At 42.8% G+C, this 21322-nt stretch overlaps 1 protein-coding gene and 1 pseudogene across 3 annotated transcripts in view; both read right to left on the reverse strand.

Moving 5' to 3' along the window:
• Positions 1-21322, reverse strand: part of LOC102817285 (RNA binding protein fox-1 homolog 1-like) — a 481947-nt gene that overhangs the window by 367732 nt on the left and 92893 nt on the right. The gene's annotated exons all lie outside the window — the stretch shown is intronic.
• Positions 16119-17224, reverse strand: LOC102816893 (annotated as a pseudogene).

The following is a 21322-nucleotide window of genomic DNA, read 5'->3' on the forward strand; positions in this document are numbered from 1 at the left end:
ATCACAGGGATGGTATGGGCCAGGGAAACATTCATTCCTTTGAGGTTGTTATCTAACTGAAGACAGTAGTTAATCAGCCTACACCCGAGTCACTCTGCTTACTACAGCCCGGAGTCTGGATGTGTTACCTGGCTCCATCCCACATGCCCAAGGGGTAACAGGGTAGCTACGCCCAAGTCTTCCAGAAGACCAGAAAGCAGGTGATCTTTCAGATCTCCTTCTCAGCACCAGCCATAACTCATCATCACTGTTGTTGCTAAGTGCTATAGAGTCAGTTCCAACCCTTAGCAACCCTGCCTGTACAGGGCATCCGAGGAGCAGCTGGTGAGCTTGAACCGCCGACCTTGCTGTTCACTCCAACTTTCCAGTCCAGTGCATTAACCCACAGTGCCACACCAGGACCCCACAACTCATCACAGTGTCCACAAAACTCTGGGCTTTAGCAATTTGGATTTAAAAACAGCAATCCTCTCCATCCCGGTTTTCCCAAGACCACAGGACCCAGAGCACTGGAGCAGCTAGCAAATTCAGACTAGCACTTGAAAACCATCATTAGCTACAAGCTGGGTGAATACATTCCCAGGTGGAGAGTTAACAGGAAGGTGGTGAGGCTCAGTAGCCTCTGCCCATGGTGCCCCCAGTGCTGGGTGTTAAGTGGTGACTGGCAACTCCTCTCTAATCATTTCTCTTTAGAGGCAACTATAGGCAAATTGCTGGGAGGATTAAGTGGGGAAGAAGATGCCAGGATCACTGTCAAGCAGAAAAAAAGACTCAATTTGTTGAGCAATCAGCCTCTGTAATCACTCCTTTAAAAGCTCTGCTTGGCTGTGTTTGCCTTTGGAAGGTGTGTGCTCTGCCCAGGCAAGGGTGAGCAGAGAAAGCTGCAAGCTGGCTTTTTCGTTTGTATATTACAATGGTTAGTTCCCTCCAGAAGACAAACCTCACTGTTAACAAATTCGGCATCCCCGGGTCTCTCCCATCATCCCAAACCCAGATGCCAGCGTGCTGAAATGAACACCAAATGTTCATAAACAATTGGCGTGATCCAGGTTTATGAACAGAGCAGCCTTCTGTAAACACTGAGGACATTTGGAAGGAAGCTTTATGAAGAGAGCGAGAGTAAAAGATACATTTTTGTTGATCACTGTTTGCATAAAGCCCAGTAAAATAGAAACAAATGAACTCAGCAGCATTTTCAGAACTGTTACACAACGCAAGAGGACAAAAATAAAAAATAAAGCTTTGGAAGGACTTAGTTCTCATATTCAAGAGAGAAATGTTTTTAATGGGGTAGGGGGTGGGAGAGGGGTGTCCCTCTTCTACAAAATGTTTGGTGCTTTGGCCTCAACAGCTCTTCCCATCACTCCCTTTCAGAACCGAACGTCTTCACTGTTTTCACGTGTTTATCTGTAGAAGTTTGCTTACTGAGTGAAGAGGAGGAAGTGGTACCATTTCAGAAGAAATGTTTTGTATCTAAGAAACAAAGGAAATATCCAGAAACAGGCTGGTATTTAAAGTGGAAACGTGATTCCTACAGACAGAAAAGTGATTCTAAATCCTTGGAAGGAGGGCTCTGATCTCTTGAAATCTCCAATTAGGAGCAAGCTTTGGGGCAGGTTTTCATGGCATGAGTCCTTTGTAAGTTTCCTCAGGAAAACAGAAGGAAGGGAGGCAGATGGAGGACTACAACTGAATGGAGAAGAGGCTACTAGCGGTTAGATGAGAAACCAGGCCAAGTACAAAATCCACTACCATGATTCTGACTCATTTTGACCCTACGGGATACTATCGGACCCAGCACAACTGTTCCTTAGGGCTTCCAAGGCTGTAAACCTTTGTGGAAGCAGACAGCCTCATTTTCCGAGGAACGGCTGATGGATTCGAACTGCTGACCTTGTGTTTAGCAGCCCGATGCTTAACCCACTGTGCCACAATAGGTCCTTGCTCATGTATGACTCAGGCAATATTAATCCGCACCCACTGCAGGTTAAAAAAAAAAAAAAGTTACAGTGGAAAAAATAAATTAAACCGCACTTTGCCCATTAAATCTGTGTTGTGAAACTACATGTTTTCAATGAAGCATCACACCAGGTTAGGATTTTAGTACGCTCCAGCATAAAAATGCACTTCAAAATATATTTTTCAGTTCCCTTCCTCATATGTCCACATACGATTAAGCTCAGGCCCTTCTCTTAAAATAAAATCTATCCAAAATCATCAGCATGTCCCAATACATTCCGATTTTCAAATGCCCCACATTTATTATTTTCAAGATAATAACAATGAAAGATTTGGAAGGAAAAAAATCAAGTACCAGCAACTTCAAATACCATTCTAAGGATGCAAAAATCCAAGTGATTTGTTTCAGTTACTCTCCAAATGGAGAGCTGGTTTGCTGCTATGGGTTAATGGGCTGGACTGTAAAGTTGCTTTAAACCACAAGGTTGACAGCTCAAGCTCCCCACCCGCTCCTCAGAAACCCTATAAGGGTCACTATAGGTTAGAACCAATTCAACAGCATTTCACAACAACAAACTCTCCAAAAGTGGTGCTATCGAACAAACAATGGACTGCTAGCCACAAGGTCAATGGTTCAAACCTACCAGTTGCTCCTCAGAAAACCTATATAGGGTTGCTATGAGTTGGAACTGATTCAAAAGCGCTTGACTACACTAATGGCTATTCAGTTAGGATCTGCTCTTCTTCTCAAAGAGGGAAGCTCAGTACTAAAGATACATAAATTGGAAATTCCAGGTGATGAGCTGGTTGCTTCAAGAGCAATTTTTTGTGTGTTTACTTGTTTTATAATTTTTTAAAAAAATATATATATTTTTTAGTATAACACTGTAGCCTCAAACTGTCAAACTGGTGAGAAAAGATGTAATTAGTAAAGGAAGAGAAGCCATATTGCCCCATGCTGCAGCTGGCATGGGGTGGGATGAACTTGTCTTGCTTTGGAGCCGGTCAGTCATTCCTAATAGAGTGGAGTCTGTTGTTAACAGGGCTTACCCTCCCTCGGATTCATTAGTTCATAGTGCCCCTGCCCATCTCTCTCTTGTTCTCAGAGAAAGAGTCTCCAATAGGAAGAGGTAAACTCACCCCTACTGAGTGACCTGCTCTTTGGGCCTTTGGCCGGGCTCTCCTGACAGAACAAAACCTTGCTCTGTGAACACAGTAGGACTCAAATTTCCTGAGTCCCATTCACTCTCTCACTCTGTTTCTCTCCTGCTTTCAGAGAAGGAACCCATACGGGAAGAGGTACACTCACCCCAGATGTGCAGCCAGCCAGCATGAAGTTGGGGAACGGGATGTCAATGAGAAGTACTAGTGGTTAGTTCCATGGGCCAAAGGGTTGGCCCAAGAAGGGAGAAAGCAAAGAGGAGACGCTCAGCAAAAGGCAAAAAGAAAAAAGGCAGAGAGAAAAGCATCAGGAATATGTGTAGGGAGGGGAAAAAAATAATAAGGCAAAGGGGACAGGGAATTAAGAAAAAATTAACAACAAGCAAGCCCCTCTGTGTTATTAATCACACTGCTTGCTTGGGCCAGGCTGCAGAGGAACCCAGTGGGCACATGTGAGGGGCGGGGTTTGCACCCCATTGGCCGCCTCCTCTCCCTCCCATTCATCTCAGCCAATCCTCCCAGCGCCTAGAGGCACAGATCTATCTGGGCTGCATTTATAAACCCCTGGAAGATGAAAAATCATGCTCTGTGGGTAAGGCACTCTTCCGGCTGGGTAATGTACTATAAACTTTATTTGAGCTGACTTCTCATTTGATCCCCCAGTGACGGGGTCAGGAAGTGCAAGCAATTCCACCCCAAATCAGGCCATAATCGAATTGGTTTCTATTTCCCGAACCTATAATGAAAAAGGCAACCGAAATAATGCAGGTAATGTTGGCGGCCTCTCTTGCCTGTCGGACATTATTACCTCCGATTGCTTGCCGGCATTTCCCCAGTACTCTAACAATGAATATATTTCACAGCTCACTTGCTCTCCAGCGTGGGTGGCATGGGATAGATACCTCCATGATAGGGAAGGGAATCTAAAACAATAGGACTGCTTCTGAGCACCATGCTGCTGAACAGCCTGCAGCTGGTGGGAGAGGTGGTTTTATCAAAGTGTTTCTCTCTCTCTCATTCTCTCTGTCTCTCTGTCTCTGTCTCTCTGTCTCTCTGTCTCTCTCTCTCTCTCACATACACACACTCACACACTTAGCAGACTGGTGCAGTCTGGAGTTAGGGACCAAGCTAAAGCAAACTCAATTTCTCTTTGTCTACTTAAGCCCCAGCTTCATCACCTACAACATGTGCGATTCCTTTATCACTGAGATGCTCTGAAGGTTCTTATTCTATTTTCTCTCTGGGAATAAAATGGGAGAGAGATGGCTTTCAGCGCTGGGCATGGGCCACATCCGCATGCCTAAAAAATGCCTCCTTAAGCGTGCATGGCCCCTGAGAATAGGGTTTTAAAAATCCCACACCGTATCTTTGCATGTGCTTTAAAAAGAGCATGCAGCATCCAACTGTGCCTTGCTTCTTGCAAAAGTGCTGACAGCAGCCAGGTTCAGCAATGTCCTGGAAGTCCAGACTTTCAGAGCCACAAAAGGGGCAACATGAACACTGGATGAGGCTGTCCTTGTCTGAAGGCCCTTTGGCAGAGAGCGTCTGTGAGCCAGTGGCCATGGGCTACTGGACGGTGCATGTCCCTGTGTTCTCAGTGACTTGTGTGCAATTTATGAACTTCAGAGACTTCCAACACAACCATGACCCCTCTTCAGAGCAGAGGCATTGAAATTGTCAGACATCAGATCTCTAAAAAAATACAGCATGCCTAGGAAAGGTCCCCAGTGTCTAGGTCACCAAACATGCAGGTAAGTACCTCACCTCAGGAAACAGGTGGAATCACAGCCATCCCTGAACCTGTCTTCACTCAGGTGTCAGAGAAAATGACACAGAGGCATCCGGTTTAATAATCGGAGAAGGGAAGAAGCAGTGAATTGTTGCTTACGGTTGTTGTTGTTAAGTGCCATGGAGTCGGTTCCGACCCATAGCGACCCTGTACAGGGTTTCCAAGGCTGTAACTCTTTACAGGACCAGAAAGCCTCATCTTTTTCCCACGGAGCAGCTGGTAGTTTCGAACTGCTGACCTTGTGGTTCGCAGCCCGATTCGTAACCACTACGCTACAAGAGCTCCTAATGGTGGAAAATCTGGTCGATGACAGTTAAAGTTACTAGTGCAACAGTAATGATGCTGTTACGTTGTATCCATAAAACCCACTGCATCTGCCGATACTGTGTTCTACTCACCGATGCAAGAACACCTTGAAAAAAGATTTATAACGAAGAGGATGTTTTGATAAAGTCCAAAGCAATGAGTGGCCGTGAAGGATATTTTTTTAAGCAGGAATTATAATACATGATCCTCTTCCTCTTATTTTTCATTCTCAGCAGCATTTTCCCCTTGAAGAAAGGGGAGAGACCCCACCTTTCTTCACCATTGCTTTAAATAAGAACTGTCTTTCTATCACATGATTTTTGTGACATACAAACTTCCTCTCTAAACATCCACATTCTGTTAAGTGGAAGTATTTTTCTTTTCACAAGGAAAACCTGCCAAGGGAACGACATAGTGCAAGATAGTGTACCTCAGCCAGGTGAGAAGAGGCTATCAAGAGCTCATCAGACAAGAGCCTCAAATTTCATGCTTCCGGGTCTGTTGAGAGAGATGGGAGGGAAGGACCACATTTTTAGAGGAACTGCTTAGGTTCAAGAGGATATGCCAGCACAGGGACAAAAAAATCATTCTTTAAAATACTCAGCAATACCTGTTACAGAGAACAGATCTTATAAGAAAAAGAAGAGAGAAAGGAAGAAAAAAAGATCAATATAACAAAGAAAAAAAAACCCTCTAGATGTAATTGAAGCCATACATTCGTACAAGACTTCTGCTATATGCCCAATTACTGTTATTTATCAAAGAGTAGACAACATTGAACCTGGCAGTATGAAAAACAAATTTTACTAAGTCAGAGGGGGGGATAATCATCAGAAAGAGAAGGGGAAAGGAAAGATACAAATAATAAATAATTCAATATTTTCGAGGAAAGCTCTTGCAGAAAAGGCCTGCTTGATTCATACATCAGACATGAAGCTGACAAAAGAAATATCGATTTGGACAATTCTATCATCATTATTCTAGCCAGAGTCCTTCACAAAAGCTGGTCTTTTTGCTCCTGTTTTTATTGCTGTAACTACTAACCCCCTTCTTATATTTTGCGCTCTTTGAACCGGTATTCATTACAGCTTAAATCTGGAACCTAAACATAAGATGATAAACAGATTCCACAGCTCATGTTTGAGGTAGGCAAAGGTTCGGCTTCCTTAAGGAAAATCTAACAGGGTAGGAGGTTATTTACAATCTTCCAAGGATTTCCTCCCTCCCTGGAATAGGTCGTGTGCCCCATCTGTATAATTACCACTGCAGAATATTTAGATTCAAGCTAAAGCATACATCCAAAGCAAATATTACTCACATCTAACAAAGAGTTGCCAAATGCTGGCCAGGAAAACCGAAAACAAACGCACTCGTATTTGTTACTTCAGGACTGTGAGGAGCCACACAGCCAATATATATCAGTAATGATGTCATTCTCTTCTGTCCAAACTGGGTTCTAATATTGTGCTGTTCTTCTAGTAGAACGACAGAGGGAGAGGAGACAGAGATGGAAAGAGGGGAGAGAGATGGAGAGACAGGGAGAGAGAGATGGAGAGAAGAGAGAGAGAGAGGAAGAGGAGACAGAGATGGAGAGAGGGAGAGAGATGAAGAGAGACAGGGAGAAACAGTAAATAAGAGAGACAGAGATGCAGAGAGAGATGGAGGGAAATACAGGGAGAGAGACAGAAAAAAGAGAGGGACAGAGAGGAGAGATATAGGAAAATAGAAATAGAGGAGAAAGAACAAGTATAAAAAGGTGCTTTCCCGTCAAAGTGGATCGCTAAGATTGCTAAAATGCAGCAGTATAATTAGTGGATGAAGGGAACATGCCTCCATTAGGCACCTGCAAAAAAAAAAAAAAAAAAAAACTATTTCTTCAGTGCTCGATGTGTTAATTACAACCAGATAGGAGGTGCCATGGAAAATTAACAGTCTCGGCAAAGGCATGTGAGGTAAACAGATGGAACAGATCTGCTGGAGGGTCGGCAGAGCAAGTCAATTTTGAAGGAAGATAAAAGAACTGTCATGTCTGGTATGGCCTTAGAGAGGGGAAAGGGCAGGCAGCCTTGTTATCACCAGTTAATTAGGCGGGAGGTGTAAGCTGGCAGGCAGCTCCACAGTTTGCTGAAATAATCAGATGGATTATTCAGATGTGCAGGGCCTGGAAGGAGGACACTCATCCTACACTAAGCTGCTGGATGAGAAATGCCCAGCAGTGAGTTGTTCCTGTCCATCAGCAATGGGTTACCTTCCTGTAGTTGCAATGGGAGTACCAGGGAAAGTTCCTGGAAGTGAAATCCCCTTGGTCTGTATTCAATCCCAGGCCAACCCTAGAGTCCCTGAGAAAGCTGGGAGGAGCCCCGATTAGGATGATATTCTACTAAAGTGAGTTTGACTGACCCGATGTCTTAGTTTACAGAGCAGAAGAGGAGAGAGAGGGAGGGAGAAAAGACAGCAACAACATCGACTTTTATGGGCTTGTGTAGGGGTAAAAGCTCCTCCAAATCTAAAACAGAATGATCAATCTACCAGTCTGTTGTACTTGTGTGTTACCATGATGGAGTTTCTGTTGTTTCCCTGTGGTGGACGTGATTGGAAAGGTGTGCTTCATATGGATTTTATTGTTTCATTTTTGGGAGTTGGTTGCCAGACCTTTCTTCCTAATCTTAGTCTGGAAGCTCTGCCGAAATGTATTCAAACTTACTTAGTTACCTAATGCTGGTAGTGTAGTGGTTACGAATCGGGCTGCGAACCTTAATGTCAGCAGTTCGAAACTACCAGACGCTCTGCGGGAGAAAGATAAGACTTTCTGCTCCCATAAAGATTTACAGTCTTGGAAACCCTGTACAGGGTCACTGTGGGTCAGATCTGACTCAACAGCACTTAACAACAACAATGCTGTTATTGGGTCAAAACTCGGGCTGCTAATTACAAGGTCAGAAGTTCTAATCTACCACCCTCTCCTTGGGAGAAAGAAAAGATTTTCTGCTCTTGGAAAGATTTATAGCCTCAGGAAACCTTATTTAGGGTTGATATGATTTGGAGCCACCATCAACACCACAAATAGCACAATGGGGTGGCTTACACAAACAGAAATTCATTTTCTCACAGTTGAGGAGTGTGAATAGAGGGCTCCAGCTTTAGGAGACGGCTCTTAGGGCTCTGGGTGAAGGTCCCTGTCTCCTTTCACCATTTATGGGCTGGCATTCCTTGCAGAGCTCCATGTCTTGGCATCAATCTTGTCTCAGGTCTACAGGTTGTGTTTCACTCTTGATTCCTGTATCTTGCTGGTACTAAGTCTCTCATTCTCTGCTCACTTCTCTCTCCTTTTATCTCTTGTAAGATCAAAGGTGATAGTGGTCCTATCCCCAGGCAGTCCCTTTATATCAGATCAGGCTATGGGTGTGGGCACAGCATTCTACCCTGATCCCTTACAATGGACCGAGTCTACATGACCACATCATGGAGTATGATGTCATGGGAATTCTGGCCCAGCCAAGTTGATACACATCTGGAGGTGGGTGTAGGGGGAGCATAACTTGATCCGTGACAAGTATCTTAGCAGCATGCCTGGACAGCACATAATCATGAGTGGTCTACTCTAAGAAGGAGATGAATGCTTCAAAGGAACATAGAAGGTATCAGTGGTAAATCTTTTCTTTTGATAAAATGGACTTTAGTGGTAAAATACTTAATAACATAAACTTAACTGTGACCACTTTAAATGTACACTTCAAAGACACTGATTCTATTCACCATGCTGTACAACCATCATTACTAACCATCTCCAAGTGTTTTTATCCATACCCCCCAATAGAACCTCAATGCCCCTACAACTGTCGCTCAGCATTTCCCCTCCTCACGTCCTGCTGTATCTTCTTTCCCAGTAGAGATGCTCATGGAACAGGAATTATTGACCAGATACTTAGGACAAAACTCTTCTCCCCAAACTCAGAGGACCTAAAGCACTTAGAGGGTACAGATGTGGGATTAAGACTAGCAGAGAATGAGGGCTGGGGGAAGAATCTTGCTCTACAATGACTAACAGTAAGGTGGGAATCTTGTAGAATTCCTAACTAGGATACTGGAAGATTTTCCTTGGGGTGAGAGTTGTTCTTGCTGTTGTTAGGTGCTGTTGAGTAGGTTCCGAGTCCTAGTGACTTTATACACAACAGAATGAAACACTGCCCAGTTCTGTAGTATCCTTATGTGCGAGTACCTGGTGAGTGGACACTGTTGTCTGTGGCAGACCTAATCCAGAGAGCCCCACCCCGATGGAAGAGAGGTGGGAATTACAGAGGAATTGGAAGAGATGAGTTAGGGGGACACCAAGTTCTATCAGGGGAGAGAGTCTATAACTATACACACATTTTTTCACATGCTTTTAGACAGCATTCTAGAAATAACAAAATTACATAGAGATAGTGGGGCTGCAAAAGATTTAAAGGGAGATGGCTACGGTTATATGTGAAAATTGGACAATGAATACGGAAGACCACAGAAGAAACGATAAACTGGAATTATGGTGTTGGCAAAGAATATTGAAAGTACTAGGGACTAAAGTCCCTTCAAGACAAACCCCCTTCTAAGAATGAAACTCAAAGGGAACACACAAGCAGGCATGTAAACTTGCTGGTGACCACATTGGTCTACTGGTGAGTGGAAGAGGGGGAAAGGCAGTAATGAAGAAATGGGCTGAGTTCAACCACAGTCCATTGACTCCTGTTGACTTGGAGATGAGAGAGAGAAGAGGAAGGGCTGGTTGGTCTAAAGTGTGGTGAGACCTGGGCACACCTGAGCCTGTGGACAAGGACATAGCCACAGAGAGTTACAGCTGAGAGTGAAGCATCCAGCTGATATGAAGTGAGGGCAGACGCACAAGAACACCCAAACTTGCAAACACTATCCATTTGACCTACCTTGATGGCTTGATAATCAGAACTTAAGTAAAGAAAGATTAAAAAAAAATTGATAAAGGAAAAGAGGGTAAATTGCTACAATTTGATGAACTTGACCTATACTTTTGGATGTAGTAGCTCAATATACCAACTGAGAGAAAAGGAGTCTTCACATCTAGTATCAATCCATTCCCCTCTGTATACAGGGTAGATAGGGACAGGCAACTTAGTCATTGGCTACCTAAAATTAGGGGGCAATAAAGGCACAAAGTAACTGGCTTATAAGGTTTCAAGAGGGAGTTTAGTGTAAGAGAGTGTGGGAGAAGATAGAGTCCCCACTGAATAATTTTCATTTTATCTAGATGGGTCTGGTGAAAAGAGATGAGAATAAGATTCTTACGATTCAACAGTAAGTAATTGTTATCATGACTAACTGTGACTGTCACAATTGTAAAGGGAGAAGTTTTGTAACAAAAATGGAGAAGTAGTTAGTCTTACAGTCCAGAAACAGAGGACCCTAGGACCATCAAGGGAGAAGAGTACAAGAGCACAATGCGGGACCTTATCCAGAGAAGCTGAGACACCAGAGATGGAAGCAGAGATGGAAGCAGAGATGGGGACAAGGAGAGAGAGAGCAGCTGAGGACTCTAGATGCATGGGAAGAGAGGGACTGAGAGCTGGCAGCCAGGAGGTGGACTTGCAGAATGTACCCTTTGGTGGTGTAAATTATTATACATGCCTGAAAAAAAACAAAACAAAAAAAGAGCTAAAATGAATAGAGAGTAATACTGTTAACTGATAGTACATGGAAGGGATTATAATCATTGTAATGAAACAAGGTGTATGATTTGTTGAATTTAAAACTGGTGATCTGCCCTGTGAACTTTCATTCAATTCATAATAAAAACTTAAAAAAAAAAGGAAAAATGAAAGTATTATGGACTGCAAGAAGAACAAACAAATCTGTCTTGAAAGAAGAGCAAAAAGAATGCTGTTTAGAAGCCAGGATAACGAGACTTTGTCTCTTGTGCTTTGGACATATTGTCCCTAGAGAAGGACATCATGCTTGGAAAAGTCGAGGATCAGTGAAAAAGAGGAAGGCCCCCAATGAGATGGATTGTTATGGTGACAGCAACAAAGGGCTCACACATAACACTTGAGAAGATAGTGCAGGATTGGTCAGTGATTCGCTCTGTTGTGCTAAGAGTGGTTATGAGTCAGAACCAACTCAATGGCACCTAAGAACAACAGCATCCAAATATACCTGGGTAAGTAAAAACACGCCTAAATGTGAGTTGTCTTTTATCCTTCAGTAGTTTCTCTGAGATAACTTCACTGAGAGCCACAGGGATTCTCTGGTTATCAGTGATTGGAAATGTTGGGTACGTTCCAAAATTCATCGTATACAAAAACAAAGATGGCCATCCCAGGAAGGGACCATGTGCTATGTGCAGCCTCCATCCCCTCCCAACATCACTGTGGGACCAGCTCCTCTAGCACTCTTCCTTCGCTCATAACAATCAACACAGGTTAGAGAGACTCCCATATCTGTGAACCATGGTCCAGAGGAACAACAGAGAATAGAAGTCTCTATCGTGATCAAATTAGTTGGTCATGGATCGATAGGAAGCTTTGGTATGTCCGTAAACTCAGGGCTGGCAGATTCCCGGAACAGAGTCATCTGAGAGAAAGGGGGGTGGGGGTGGGTATGAGAGAGAAATAATATCTGTTACCTTGGTAAAGAGATTTCTTTTTATTGAATATGTCACTTCTTATTTTGGTTAACAAATTGCTGAGGGAGCTCACCTTTGGGCAAATATCACAGCTCCATGGAATACCAATTTGGAGCATGGTGTCAAAATGGGGCTTTCATAAGAAAGAAAGGGCAAGAAGAGGCAGAAGGGGTCTTCAGGGATTTAAGTGTTTGAGGGAAGACCAGCTCTCCAGAAATGAGGTCCAGAGAAGATGAGAGAATGCTGTCTGAAGTTTTACTTGGGACTTCCTTTCATCCTAAGTCACTACCAAGCCCAAGATTCATAGCAAGCATTATTGGGTTCAAAGTTATCACAGCAAATACGTAAAAGGGACAGTTTTATTTTTCCTCAGAGAGGATGCTAACTTTGGAATTTAATAACTTTGGAGGAAAGGGACTGGAAATGACTTTTTCAATGCACTCATGTTTGTTTCTCCTGTTTGCCTGTACAGGAAAAGGCTTACAGTGGCTGGAGGAAAGAGAAGAAAGTGTGGTCCTTTTGTTGTCTTCATGGGATTCTGCTAGGATTTATTGACTGCGGGTGATATGTGAAAGAAAAAAGAAGTAATCATTGGAAGCTACTGTATTCTTGAAGTTGTTGGGCATTCTGTAAAGTGTAGTCATTGCTGTTGGGTCCATTCTGAATTCAGGGAAAGGGAAAATGCCTTGCAGGGTTTTCTAAGCTGATCACCAAGTCTTTCTTCTATTGAGTAGCTAAGTGGGTTCGAACCACCAACTTTTCCATTAGCGCTTAACCATTGTGCAACCAGGGCTGCTTTACAGCTTTGTTCTGTACCATCAAGTCGATTCTGACTCATAGTTGTCTATGTGACAAAGTACAACTGCCCCATTGGATTTTCTAGGTTGAAATCGTCATGAAGAGTCCTGGTGTGGCACCAGAGGACAAGTTATCGACCACAACATCAGTTTGAACTGCAAGGTCGGCATTTCAACATCACCAGCTGCTTCGAGGAAAACCATGCAGAGTAGCTGAGTCTGAACCAACTCCCAGGCACTTAACAACAATCTTTATGAGGACTCCTGATGTGGTACTGTAGGATAATCACTGGACTTTGAAACAAAAGGTTGGCAGTTCAAACCCACTAGCTGCTCCCTGGAAATCCTAGACAGGGTTGCCATGAGTCGGAACTGACTCGATGGCACTTAACAACAGCCATCTCTATGAGTGCAGTGTGGCAGGTCTTTTCTTCAGAGGAGCCAATGGTCAGTTTGAACCACCAACCTTTTGGTTAGCAGCTGAATGCTTAACCAATGTGCCACCAGGACCCTCTATGATTGACTGTTGCAGACCAGCACAGGTGCATGTCAAACCCAGTTTGAACTCCAAGACGAATGGTGATTCTACAACACCATTCTTTGTGCTTGCTCACTCAATGGGTTGCTCTGTCTCTCATTTACAACAGACACACCAAAAGCTTTCGATTGCTTGGATCATGACAAGCTATGGGCAACATTACAAAGTTTGAGTACTCCTGAACACTTACTTGTGCTCATGAGGAATCTGTACATGAACCAAGAGGCAGTTGTTCGAACAGAACATGGGAACATTGGCTGGTTTAAAATGAAGACAGGTGTGCAACAGGGTTGTATTATCTCACCATACTCATTCAACCTGTATGCTGAGCAAATAATACGAGAAGCTGGGTTCTATGAAGAAAAACATGCCATCAGGATTGCAGGAAGGCTTATTAACAACCTGTGATATGCAGATGATACAACCTTGATTGCTGAAAGTGAAGAGGACTTAAAACATTTACTGATGAAGATCAAAGAGCATAGCCTTCAGTATGGATTGCATCTCAATGTAAAGAAAACAAAAATCTTCAACACAGAACCAATAAACAACATTCTTATCAATGGAGAAAAGATTAAAGTTGTAAAGGACTTCATTCTTCTTGGATCAACTATCAGCATTCTTGAAAGCAGCAGCCAAGAAATCAGATGATGTACTACATTAGGCAAATCTGCAAGACCTTTTTAAAGTGTCTAAGAACAAAGATGTCAGCTTGAAGACTAAGGTGTGCCTGACCCAAGCCATGGTATTTTCAGTAACCTCATATGCATGCGAAAGCTGGAAAATGAATAAGGAAGACAGTAGAAGAATTGATGCTTTTGAGTCATGGTGTTGGAGGAGAATATTGAAAGTACCATCGGCTATCAAAAGAACCAAAAGATCTGTGTTGGAAGAAATATAGCCAGAGTGCTCCTTGGAGGCCAGGATGGCCAAACTCTGTCTCTCATACTTCAGACATATTGTCAGGAGGGACCAGTTGATGGAGAAGGATATCATGTTTGGTAAGGTGGAGGGTCAGAGAAAAAGAGGAAGACCCCCAGCAAGATAGATTGACCAAGTGGCAGCATCAATGGGGTCAAGCATGGCAACAATTGTGAGGTTGGCGCCGGACCAGGCAGTGTTTCATTCTGTTGTATGCAGGGTTGTTATGAGTCAGTAGTGACTCGATGGCACCTAACAACAACAACAACAAAATATCATCCAGAAGATGATGAGTTTCAAGAGCACTGGCTCACAGCTTCCCTTTGGATTGGCATTCTGTACCAGAGCTCCTACTGGCTCTATAGTCAGAAACCATCTATTAATCTTGGCTATATCACTAGCCATGGTACTCAACCTTGGCTGCACATCACACTCATCTGAGAAGCTTATAAAGTCATTGTGCCCAAGTCCCACCCCCAGGTAATTTAAGTGCATAGTGAATTTCTGGGTTTGGCAATGAACATGAATGACAGTTAACAAAAGAAATGGATCTTTAGGAACATTGCAGATGGTGCTACTATGGACTTTGAAAATGAATATAGTTTGAACCTTTGTATGTTACAAGCTGTAGAGTGTGCTGGAAAGGGCAGCCTTAGTCATTTACTATGTGACCATGTAACCTCTCCAAAACCCTGTCCTCTCCTCTATAGTATGTGAAAATAACATGCTTCCCATTACAGCAGTGTGATAGAGATTAGAAATATTTACAAATTTCTGAACACTGTACTTGGGATATGGTAGACACTCATCAGTGTCTACCATGTTTGGTTGAGAAGTCCACACTTCTATTAAAAACCAACAATGACAACAACAAAAACCAATGGTGACTTCAATGAACCCATGTTAAAACTGGTTATTCATAGCAGAGAAGACTATATTTAAACTTAACATTATTTTGTGAGGTTTCCCACCTTTATTCAATCATTTCTAATGTGCTTTCTCAGAAAGATGCTCACAGACCTATCTCTCTATCTCTTACCATTATTTTGTTGTTTGTTGTTCGGTATTATCAAATCCATTTCAACTCATAGTGGCTCTATGTGATAGAGGAGACCTGGACTGTCATCTTCACAGAAGCAGATGGCCACATCTTGCTCTCATGGAGTGGCTAGTGGGTTTGGACTGCTGACTTATGGTCATTGTGGCACTAGGCTCCTTTTACCCCCTCTTGTTACCACCTCTCAATACCTGGCCATTCATTATGCAGTGACTTATATAGCCCTATGAGGATGCAAAATGTGGGGAGTTCACTCTATATCCCTGGCACCTAAATCTCGCTTGATGCATGAAAGTCCACCATAAACAATTTTTGAATAAGTGGGTCAGTGAAGAATGGATGAATTAACTGCTTGCAGACCACTGGGATTGAAAATATCTGCCATGGTGGCCAATGAAGAATGGTTGGATGAATAAACAGCCTGTAGACCAACAAGATTGGAAATTTCTACTATGTTGGCTAGTGAAGAATGGATGGATGAACTGCCTGTAAACACCAGGTTTAGAACTATCTACCATACTGTCCAGTGAAGAACTATGGATGAACTACCTGAAGACCACTGGGATTAGAAAATACCTACCATCCTGGCCAGTGAAGAACAGATTGATGAGCTACCTGTAGACCACCAGGATTGGAAATGTCTACCATACTGGCCAGTGAAGAATGATGGATGAGCTAGCTGTAGGCTTCCAGGATTGGAAATTTTCTACCATGCCTGTTAAATGTGCTGATTCTGATCTCACCCCTCACTCCTCACTTGATGAGTAAAAATCTCTGGAGGGGGAGCTTGGCCAACTGTCTTTTTTTTTACATCTTTATTTTAGGTTGCAAAAATAAAAACAAACAAACAACCCAAAAAAACTTCAAATAGGCTTGTCAAATGATGAAAATTCATCCTTTCCAGGGAAGCAGAAGGTAGACCAGTTGCAGGTTATCCTCAAGGCCATATACATCCTGCTTCACTGTTGCTTGCGTTCTGCTAGGTTTTGATCCTTCTTCACATCATAGTCTGGATCATTTTCCTCATCTCCTTCTTCTTCCCCTTCCTCATCTGCTTCTTCACCTTCTTCATCATAATCATCATCACCATCTTCAATAGCTTCTTTGGTAAAGTGTAACACTGATCTTGGTATTATATGTGCACGTAAAAAGTGACCTATTGCAAAGTCTGCATCCAGGATAGCTTCAGCAGCATCATCCAAATCTCCACTTTCAGGAACTTCAGGAGGGGTAGAAAAATTAAAGAAAGAGTCATTGGAAATGGTTTTCGTCACAGTCCGAACTGTTCCACGTCCCTTGTGTTTTTGCTTCTTAATGTTTTTCAATGTGACATTCTTTCCTTTTTCCCAATCTATCTGGACCATCAAAAGAAAAGGGATCAAAATCATCTAGTTAAGACCTCATGCTATGTGGCTTTGTCAACACTTCATTTGTGAAATACTCATAGGGTTGCCAGCATCTGAGAACTTCACTTTAATAGCTTTCAAGTGCTTCAGAATAGGTTCATCATGTTCCCGAACCATATCACTAAGCAAGTCAACATTCTAAAAAACAGTCAACCAAAATTCAGGAATTCCTTTTGGATCTTCTTTTTCTTCATCTTTCTTTTCATCTTCAACCTTGGCCTTCTCTTTCAACTCCTCCAAAATTTCATCTTTCTCATCTGCTTTCCACTCATATTCTTCTTCTATGGGTTCATAAATTGGGTTGATGATCTCAAATCGCTTGTCAAACAGAAGGCTGATAAACAGCATATTTTATTTCAAGATCATGAACTTCATAGAATTTGGCTTCTATCTATGCACATTTAATGTGAAGATTTTTAAGAGCATTCACTCTTCTTTTTAACTACCAGAGGCAAGCTTTCAATGTATCCTGTTGGTGTTTCTACCAGACCATCAAGTGTTTCTTGAAAGGCTGCAAAGATCTGAGGATTTTGCATCCTCTGAACAGTCAGCTGACACACTTTCATTTTTGTTTCTTCACCAGTTTCTTCTTCTATTTCTTCAACATCATCCAATTCTTGATCAAGTTCAGACAGTTCTTTGTTGTCAATATCTGCCATGTTGTTTTGTAAGAACTCCAAATTATCGTCAGCTAGAGCGCGGAGCAAGATGGCGGAGCTTCACAGGCAGTGACTCAAAGTGGTAGCGCTATGGGAGGAGAAGGCGGCGCTTCCAGCAGATGGCACTAAAAAAAAAATCCCAACTGTCTTTTTGCAAGCTTTTTGGGTAATTCTGATGGACAACAAAGTTTGATGGACACCATTTTTCTATCATTCAGGAAGTCACTGGCCCTGAGTCCCTGCTATGTGCCAGGTTCTTGTTAAGTACAAATTATACACAATCCAAATTAGAGCCTCAGAAAACCTGCAAAGGTAAATATTACCACACTGATTTACAATAAGGTAACCAAATCCAAGAACTTTATAAATGGTGCCTTTATGAATGAGCCTTAGACTTGGCTGAGAACGTTTCCAAGACTCCTTACTTTTGACGACCATTACCATGTTGAAAATTACTGGACAAGTGTTTTGTAGAATTACCTTCTATTGGGATTTGTCTGGTGATGGTCTTCTCATGTTTAGACTGGAGTTCTGAGTTCTGGAGAGGAAGACCATCAGAATTCCATTTTAAAATAGTACTTGGTATTGTCACATGGTCAGTATAGTTGCTAAGACTGGTAGAGTTTTGTGCTTACTCTTAAATACGTGATAGATTTCAGAGGAGAACAGAGTTTACAATTGACATCCCATAAATGATCAGAAAATATGTTTGAAGTTTTGGCTAAGAGGTGCTGTTTGTTATTCAGTCTCAGAATTTGAATTTAATGGCAACTAATCCGTCACTAGGAAGTGAGTAGATTCTGTGACTTATGAGGTGTTTACTCCTTATAATTAGAAAGACTTGCACACAAATCAAAAACCTCATTTGCCTCAACTAAGCCTGGTGGAAATGAGGACTCTGAGGATGTCTGAGCATCCAACTAACACCATTATCCAACCAGAAGAGTAGAATAAAAGCACAGATTCAGCTCTTACTCTCCTGGGTTTGAATGCCATCTTTGCTCCTCAGTAGCTCTGTTGTCTTGTGTAAGTTATATTCCCATAACTGGAGTAATATCATTTATCAAAGGAAGATGAGAACAAAACGTCCACTAAGACGCTGTTACATTGATCCAGGGCTCCTAGGTGGTACAACTGGTTAATGCTCTTGGCTGCTAACTGAAACGTTAGTAGTAGTTCAAGACCATGTAGAAATACCTCAGAAGAAAGACTTGTATTTCTCAAAACAAGCAAATAAACAACAAAAACACAGCTACTAAAACCCTATGGTTCACAATTCTACTCGGACACATATGGGGTTGCCATGAGTTGGAATCCATTCCATAGCAACTATTACCTTCTCATACATGTGCAAGGCTTAGCCCTGTGTTTGGACTACCCAACCTACCAATTACAGACATGCTATTTGTTATGGATTGAATTGTGTCTCCCAAAATATGTGTCAACTTGACTAGGTCCTAATTCTCAGAGTATGTACCCTGGTGTACCCATCCCAGAATTGTCAATCTTTACTTCTGTGAGGTCAGTGGGGAGCATAGTGGTTCTGTATTACAGGCATTGGACTACCAACCACAACCACAATGTTGCTGGTGTGAGCCCACCAGTTGCTCTGTGAAAGAAAGATGTGGCTTTCTGCTCCTGAAAAGATTTGGAGTTTCAGAGAACCTATACCGACTGTATGGGCCTTAACAACAACAAATGAGGTTAACGATGCAATTTTGTTGATGAGCAAGGATGCAGTTTATAGAATTAGATTGTGGCTTGAGTCAATCTTTGTTGAGATACAAGATATTAAACAAACATGCATTGAGGAAAGTTCTCAGTACCACCAGAAACAAGAGCCAAGATGGAGTGTGCTCCTAAGGTCCAGGGTTGCTGGGCTGAGAAACTCCGAGACCTCAGGGAAAATTAATGCTAGGACGCATGGAGCTCTCCAGGGCTCTCAGACAGTGAAAGGAGACAAGGACTTTCCACCTGAAGCCAACAAAAGCCTCCCGAGGACCGTTCTTTTAAGTGCCATTGAGTCGGAGCTGACTCATAAGGACCCTACATAGGGTTTCTGAGAAGCTGCTAATGGGTTTGAACTGCTGACTTTGTGGTTCGAAGTCTAATGCTGATCCTATAGTGTCACATCAGGAGTCCTTCTCCTTAGATTGCTGTTGTTGTTGTTGTTGTTTAGTGCTGTCGAGTCGGTTCCAACCCATAGCGACCCTGTATAGGGTTTCTGAGGAGCACCTGGTGCCTTACACCCTAAATTTGGTCTTCTAACTTCCTCAACTGTGAGAGAATACATTTGTTTGTTAAAGACATCCAAGGAACATGGTGGCTTTGCAGGATAAGCACTGGACTGTGTAGCATAAGATCAGCAGTTCAAGCCCACTAGTCACTCCATGGGAGAAAGATGAGGCTTTCTGCTCCTACAGAGATTACAGCCTCAAGAACCCTATATAGGGTTCAGATTAGTCACAACGGACTCAACAACACTTAACAACAACAACAAAGCCATCCACATGTATTGTTACACCAACAGTAAAACACTAAGTCCTTATGATCTTTAACAACGATTAGGTTGAACCCTATGAAATTGACATTCAATAAAGCAGACAACTCTTAAATGCTACAATTCCATATAATTCAGTCTACCAAGACTGTCATTATTACAGACACCCATAGAAGATGGATCTTTAACTGTAACTAAATAATCCTGGAATTGGGGTCACCCAGCTATATCCTGCTACACTTCAGGGTCCTACTGTCACAGAAATGTCAGCTCCCTCAATAGACAGCACATCTCCTCATTTCTCACCCAGCCATGTCCTGGAGACCCTTCCTCTCATTTAAGACATTGCCATAATTCCATTTTTCCACACTTCATTTTCCTCATTGCCTGCCCTGTGCCATATCAAAGCAATGGCACTAAAGAGAAATTTCACAGCTCCTAACCTTCAGCAAGAAATGTCCAGGAGCAAAGAACGTATGAAACATGATGGAGTTTCATGAATTCCTCTAGAAAAATCTAACTTCCATTGAGATGGGGGGTGGGGGTCAAGGGGAACAGCTAGAATTAGGATGGTCTCGGTCCTGCGGATTGGATTCCGATTGCTAGCTTGTGATTCCTTATTAACATGGTCCACAGGAATGTAAAATACTATATGTACATGGCCATGTTCAACACACACACACAACTATCATGGGGGGGGGATGCAGGATCATTGAAACAGGGTGTGATTGGCCATATCTTCTCAACAGAACTGTGTTCTCAAAGAGTCATTTGTTATTTCCTCTGTTTTCCGCATTCTATGACAAGGCGGGATGGGGAGAAATGTCATTCTCCAACGACTGAAAATAAATACTTGCGTTCTATTCTGTTGCTTCTGCGATGAATCAAACAGGCATGCGGGTTTATAATATCAATTCGCAGGGCTCTTTCTGCTCCAGTGAACTGTTACTGAAGGGCTCAGAACAAAGCTACAGGCAGATCAGACCAAGCTGCTTTAACAGGGCTGACATTAGGCTGGACCTGATAAGACCACATCAGAGACTTGTTCGTTCTCTAGACCCTCTGATCACAGCAGCCCTGGATGGTCAAGTGCTCCAGTTCTCAGATCCTGATCACAGCCAGGGCTCGGCTCATCCGGTATAGCGCGGTATATAGCGCAGGCTGCAGGCTGAAGCTGAGGAGTTTTAGGGAATCGTTTACTTGCACTGCGGCATATTTAGACATTAGAAAATCCCTCTCCAGGAGGAAGGAGGGTGGGGAAATAGTTCATCTAAAACATGACTATGCAGTGATGTCCATGAACCTAGGTGTCCCTGCGTGGTCACAGGGCTAATGTGCTTGGCTGCTCACTAGAAGGTTGGGAGTTCAAGTCTACACAGTGGTATCTCAGAAGAAAGATCTGGATTCCACTTCTGAAATGGCAGCCACTAAAAACCCTGTGGAACACACTTTTAAAGACGTATTTGTATGAGATCATAGAGTCCTGGTGTGGCACTATAGGGTCAGCACTGGACTGCTAACTGTAAGGTCAGTGGTTCAAACCCACCAGCCACTCCTCAGAAACACTACAGAGGGTCGCTATGAGTCAGAACTGACTC

The sequence above is a fragment of the Chrysochloris asiatica genome, unplaced genomic scaffold (assembly GCF_000296735.1).
Source record: "Chrysochloris asiatica unplaced genomic scaffold, ChrAsi1.0 scaffold00102, whole genome shotgun sequence".
NCBI lineage: Eukaryota > Metazoa > Chordata > Mammalia > Afrosoricida > Chrysochloridae > Chrysochloris > Chrysochloris asiatica.